This window comes from Mandrillus leucophaeus, unplaced genomic scaffold, assembly GCF_000951045.1.
Source record: "Mandrillus leucophaeus isolate KB7577 unplaced genomic scaffold, Mleu.le_1.0 Scaffold75, whole genome shotgun sequence".
Taxonomy (NCBI): Eukaryota; Metazoa; Chordata; class Mammalia; order Primates; family Cercopithecidae; genus Mandrillus; species Mandrillus leucophaeus.
The window spans coordinates 4126158-4133145 of NW_012108141.1; the positions used below are offsets into that span (position 1 = coordinate 4126158).

The 6988-nt window shown below is 37.2% G+C and overlaps 1 pseudogene; it reads right to left on the reverse strand.

The window, feature by feature from the left end:
- Positions 1–810: 810 nt before the first annotated feature.
- LOC105529154 lies at positions 811–2308 on the reverse strand (annotated as a pseudogene).
- Between the last annotated feature and the right edge of the window lie 4680 nt (positions 2309–6988).

Here is a 6988-nt window from a genome sequence, read left to right on the forward strand (position 1 = left end):
ACAGCCTACTTTGAAACAATTCACTTGCTTCTAAGGGCAGTAAGAAAACTAAGCAATATTACGGTCAACACTACTCCTTAAATTTTAGAAAAACTACATAAGAACATTCTTTTTCCCTTCAAATTGTTTCTACCATTATTGACCTCCATAAATTTTAAGGTGAGTTTTTCTGATGTTTTCTTGTTCCAAATCTATAGAAACCAGAAAAAAAGTAAAGGCTCCCATGTTTCAGTCAAAAACTTAATCTCCCTGAAAATACTACATGACTCAGTTGGCATTATTCCCCAAGACGGTGGAGTTAACAAAAGAACTAATCCACATTGCATCATAAATAAACTATAATCAAGAGCCTAGACATCTTGATAGAAAGGTCCATGCTGAACCTAAATGTGTCCGAGCAATCAGTGTTGTACTGTGGCTACAACTTCACTTTTGTAACATTCTATCTTATTCCTTTCTAGGTTAACAGTTCTATGAAATATAAATACGAAAGTTTATTTTTAGTAATAATGTTGCAAATTATGGTCAACCAACATCTTTCACCAAACACTTCAAGCATAAAAATGAGAATCTTTACAAAAATATACACAGACATAACAAATTGGTAGCTGCCCATATCATTAAACAAACTGGACTCTTAAGAGTGGCTTCTCAACAGCATGTCATTTTAATATAACCATTGCCTGGTACAGGGAAAACTAACAAGTGTTTGTTAAACATCATTGCAACATTGTATTCCTGATAATTTAAGTCAATGAATCTATGAACAAATGAATGATATGTGCCTAAAAATGATCATGGTTTATACTATCAGTGGCCACTGGATTTAGGACTAGTCCAAGATCTTGATCTAGATTTTGACCTAGACCTAGACTGTGACCTTGACTGGGATTTGGAGCAAGGCAGTTCTTTCTTCCTTGATTCCTTTTTATGTCTTGAGCAAGACTTGTAATGTGTTTTGGAATCTGTTTAAGAAGTGCCTCTAGTTTTGACATGCAATGCAGGCCTAGAACATGATTTTAGCCTTCATTTATTTCTTGGGCTGGGACTTGGACCTTGATCTTGAATTGGATTTAGATCTTGCAAAAGAGCGATTTCGGTGTTTAACTCTGTCATTGTTGGAATGGCTTCTGCTACATGATGGTCTTCCAGTCCATCCACCCTTTCTAGGACTATTAGATCTTCTATAGATGTAAACAAAAGTTCGACTTCTTGATCTTCTTTCATAACGTTGGCTTCTAGAATCATAGCGTGAAGAACTGTACACACTCCTACCTTCCTTTGCTTTCATCTGATTTGGGGGTCTTCCAATCCCCCTGTGCAAACTATTTCCGTTTGACATCCACAAATCCACTTTCTGTCCAAATTAGGTAAAGCATCTTCAGCATCACGAACATCCTCCAGTTGAACGTAAGCAACTCCTCTTGGACAGTGAGTGTAGAAATCAAGTGGAACATACACATCAACTATAGGATCATAACGACCAAATTCATGCCATAAATCTTTGAACCTGCTGTTACTGGCTCCATTCCTGATAAACAGAGGCACCTTGGGGGACACAGGTAGCTGGATATGACCGCTGTGTGAGTCTCAGCACCAGGCACCAGGGGATAATAAGGGACTCAGCAAACTGTCCAGCCCCCAGCGGCTGATCCTCAGACACGCACAGCCAAATTAAATGGCTACTACAGCTAAATTAATTCTTTTATATAAAAGAGTAGGAATTTACTGGTTTTGTTGTAAATAATAGTGATTCTCAAACTTTAGCTTGTATCCAAATCACTTGAAGGCTTGCAAAACACAAATTACAGCACCCAACCCAGTACTCTGGGATGGACCTTGAACATTGGCATTTCTATCCAGGTGATGGTGATGATGATGATGATGATGATGCTTGTCTAGGGACCACACTTTGAGAACCACTGGTATCTATTAATAGTTCTTTTAACCCTGGCTGGATGTAAAAATCTCTGGCTTTGGTGCCAGCTTTATTTTAAAAATTTCACAAGTCATTCTGATGCACCAGAGTGGAGAATCACTGGTGTGTGCAATTAGCCAAGTTATGAAAGATATAAAATTTGCAATATAAGTCAAGATTTTAAAAAGATAATGCACTGAACTTAAGAGCCAGGACTAGTTTATAATTTTCTGGACTATCGCTATGTGTAAATAATTTAAATTCTGGATTCTTACCCTATGAGCAAACAACTCAAGTTCTGTGAGCTTCTGTAAAACAAGAACATCATAGGATGATCATGAACGTACTTGCAAACCAAAATTTTATATATACCTTTTTAGCAGGGGGCATTTCACACTAAGAAGTGATGTAATGTAACATTAATTAGCATTACTAATATAAAAACAAATAAAGATATAAATTTGATGATTTTATTTGTACTGTTTTGTTAACTAGATGCTTAAGATGGGATGGGGGACCTATTAAATAATGATTGTTGGTTTTAAAAATATCTTAATTTTTTACAGCAAGTAGTCAATAACAGTGTCCAGTAGGTGGCGATAATAGCCTTTCATACAACTTGAAAATAGTTGTGTACTTACTGGTCAGTAATTGTTTTCTCACTTGCCTGTACAAATAGAAAGCACAAAACACTTTATAGGCCACCTGGAGCTTTATTTCTGAGTAAGTTTTTTGTTTGTTTATTTTATTCTATTTTAGGAATATAACAGAGGTTGCTTTAGGTTTCTGTGATCATGCATATTTAGAGGTTTGTAAAAATTATTTTTTAAACTTTTATTATAGAATTTTTCAAATATGAAGAAAATACAATAATGAATACCCACCCAGCATCAGCAATGATCAATATTCTGCTATTGTTCCCATTTTACCTGTCCCTTCCATCTTCCCAGCCCCCAGCTTGTCGTCATCCCTTCTACAGCACTTACAAGCAAATCCCACATATCACATCACTGAACCTATAGAGCTTTAAAAATTGTCAAGCTATAATTACCAGATTTTAGGTGCATTATTTCAGAACCCATTGTTTGTTTTACTCTACCAATTCAGTACCATTAGTTTCTGTTTGTTTGTTTTGTTTGGATTATATTTTTCACATAATAATGAACCAAACACCTACTACTAGTGCTTTGAGAACTGGAAGTAGGTGGCAGCATGATTAGCCACAAAAGGTTGTGTGTAAATATCAATATTTTTAAAATGAAAAATTGATATCTTCAATTAAATTTTTGTTTTTTACTTTCAAAATTTTATTATTTTTTTGAGACAAGGTCTCGCTGTCACCCAGGCTGGAGTGCAGTGGTGCAATCACAGCTCCCTGCAGCCTTGGCCTCCTGGGCTCAAGTGATCCTCTCACCTCAGTCTTCTGAGTAGCTGGGACCACAGGTACATGCCATGGTTCTCACCATGCCTGGCTAACTGTTTTATTTTTTGTACAGATGGGGTCTCACTATGTTGCCCAGGCTGGTCTTGAATTCCTAGGCTCAAGCAACCTGCCCACATCAACCTCCCAAAGTGCTGGAATTACAGGCACACACTCTGGTGCTTGGTTGAATTTTTATTTTTGAATAAAAATATACAATTAGAAATTTATTCTTATCAACAATAGAAGGCATATATGTATATCTTTTTATCCAAGGTATCCAAAAGAACAAAAAGTTTTACTGTATGGTTTTTATCTAAAAAAATGGAAGCATATTAAATTTTGGCAAGTAGAGAAATGATCATAATTAAGAATTTAAAGAAAGAACTCAATGACCCATAATTCCTAAAACAACCCCTTAACATTTTGTTATATTTCTTTTTTCTCCTTCCTATGTGGAGGTCTCCCTCTTCCCTGAAATTGCATGCTTATGTTGGACATAGAGTAGAAGGGGGACATCCTGGCTCTGGAGGTTTTCCACATCTCTGACTCTTCAGTCACTTTCCACTGATAAAAAGCCAACCAAAAAAAAAAAAAAAAATTCGAAGTGTTTGCTAAATGAATAAAAGGCCTAACACTTTCTATATCTCATTATGTGCTATCTAAAACTTTCTTTTTTCTTTTCTTCTTCTTTTTTTTTTTTTAGGGATAGGGTTTTACTCTGTTGCCTAGGCTGGAATGTGGTAGTATGATCACAGTTCACTGCAGCCTCGAACTCCTGGGCTCTAGCAATCATTCCACCTCAGCCTCCTGAGTAGCTGGGACTACAGGAGCATGCCACCATGATTGGCCAATTAATTTTTTTTTTTTTTTGGTAGAGGTAGGGTCTCGCTGTGTTGTCCAGGCTGGTCTAAAATTCCTGGCTTCAGGCAATTCTCCTGCCTTGGCCTCCCAAAGTACTGGGATTGCAGATGTGAGACACTGTACTTGGCCTGTAAAACTTTTTTATTTTTTTATTATACTTTAAGCTTTAGGGTACGTGTGCACAACATGCAGATTTGTTACATACGTATACATGTGCCATGTTGGTGTGCTGCACCCATTAACTCGTCATTTACTTTAGGTGTATCTCTTGATGCTATCCCTTCTCCCTCCCCCAACCCTACGACAGGCCCCAGTGTGTGATGTTGCCCATCCTGTGTCCAAGTGATCTCATTGTTCAATTCCCACCTATGAGGGAGAACATGTGGTGTTTGGTTTTCTGTCCTTGCGATAGTTTGCTCAGAATGATGGTTTCCAGCTTCATCCATGTCCCTGCAAAGGATATGAACTCATCCTTTTTTATGGTTGTATAGTATTCCATGGTGTATGTGTGCCACATTTTCTTAATCCAGTCTATCATTGATGGGCATTTGGGTTGGTTCCAAGTCTTTGCTATTGTGAATAGCACTGCAATAAATATACGTGCGCACGTGTCTTTATAGCAGCATGATTTATAATCCTTTGTGTATATACCCAGTAATGGGATCACTGGGTCAAATGGTATTTCTAGTTCTAGATCCTTGAGGAATCGTCACACTGTCTTCCACAACGGTTGAAGTAGTTTACACTCCTACCAACAGTGTAAAAGTGTTCCTATTTCTCCACATCCTCTCCAGCACCTGTTTTTTCTGACTTTTTAATGATCACCATTCTAACTGGTGTGAGATGGTATCTCATTGTGGTTTTGATTTGCATTTCTCTGATGGCTTGGCCTATAAAACTTTTTAATACTGCTTCCAAAGTTGATTATTGCTTTTTTTTTTTTTTTTTTTTGAGACGGAGTCTTGCTCTGTCGCCCAGGCTGGAGTGCAGTGACGTGATCTCCACTCACTGCAAGCTCCTCTTCCCGGGTTCACACCATTCTTCTGCCTCAGCCTCCCGTGTAGCTGGGCTAGTTTTTTTTAATGTATTTTTAGTAGAGACGGGGTTTCACCGTGTTAGCCAGGATGGTTTCGATCTCCTGACCTCTTGATCCGCCCGTCTCGGCCTCCCAAAGTGCTGGGATTACAGGCGTGAGCCACCGCGCCCGGCCGTTGATTATTGCTTTAATGAAAATTATTTTATTCAAAATTCTAAGTTAAAGACAACAACCTGGTGTTTCCCAAAGGGCAATCAATACCTGTATTCAGAAAACTCTGAGGAGTTGTACCACTCATGGTACAAGGAATTAATTTAGCTTATAAGTAAATCACATTTTAAATTAATAATCAAGTATATATTTAATGCATTGTAGGATAAGATAACTAACATAAAGACCATGATTTCATGAAATTGTTTCCTAAGATGACATTACAATAGGTAATTACATTTATTTTTAAAACCCATTAAAAATATTAAGTTGATAAATTATATAAACTGTCAAACTATTTTCCAGAGTGGCTATGTCATTTATATTCCCTCCAGCAAAGCATGAATGTTCCAGATTCTCCACATCCTTGTTGACACTTGGAGCTGTGTGTTCTTTTAGCTATTTTAGTAGGTGTGTAGTAGTCATATATGTTTTAATTGAGAAAATGAGTTATTTTGCTGAGAAAGCATATGGGGAAAAATGATAGTAGTTTTCAAACATGTGCCATTTAAAGGATAGAGTATATGTATACAATGAAGCTTCGGAAGTAGAGCTAGGCAGGACTAACATAGACTTTATAAGGAAGCAAATTCTGGCACAAAGTAAGGCAAAACTTAAATGCATGGACTCTTTTGCATAATAGTAGTGAATATATTTATATCCAGCTGTATCAGTGTTCGTCAACTACAGTCAACAGAAATTGACCAACTTAATGAAAGTCATGTATTTTAAGGATATAGAGTGGGTCACAGAATCAAAGGAAAAGCCACGCAACTGGCACTTGGAAAGGATAGGAAGCAACAGGGCAGCGTAAGAGATCTATGTCACAGAAACCAATGAACAGCCTCCTCAGAGAGCTACTGTCAAGGTGAATTAGTTCCGTTTTCTGACCTTGAGTCACTCAAGATTTAAATTCTAAGGGGAGAGAATCTGCTTGGCCTAGTTTAGTTTACATGCCCACTTCTTGGTCAGAAGAAGGCAGAATTGATAATCTCACCAAAGCGCATGTGGTAGGGTAGAAGAAATTCCCCAAAGAAATATTGAAGTGACTTTACCAAAAAAATGGGCTACTGGGTGCTGGGCAGGCAAAATAAACAGATGCCACTACACTAGGTCACTACTTTTGATGGGTATTTAGGAGGAATTAGTAGCAGTGATAGGAGGAGGCACCAAAACTCTCTTAAGACCCATTAATTACTTGAATTTTTATTAAATGTCTACTCCTACAGTTCTATGAAATCAATAACTACATTGTATTGAATTCAAAATACTAACTTCATTACCCTGAAAGTGTTTTTACATACATAGCAAATATTCTTTGCAAAAAAATTACTAATTGGTTTTTTAGAGGGGAGAGATGGCAATTTCATTTTATTAAATATAAATACAAACACATATATAATTACATATGAACAGATTTCTATGGTAAAAATATTCAATTGATTGCAGTACACTGAGCTCCATAGAGAGAGTGCTGGGGCAAGTGAGAGCCATATGGGCACTGGGCAACTCTGTGCCTTGTTGAAGAAAGATAACTAAC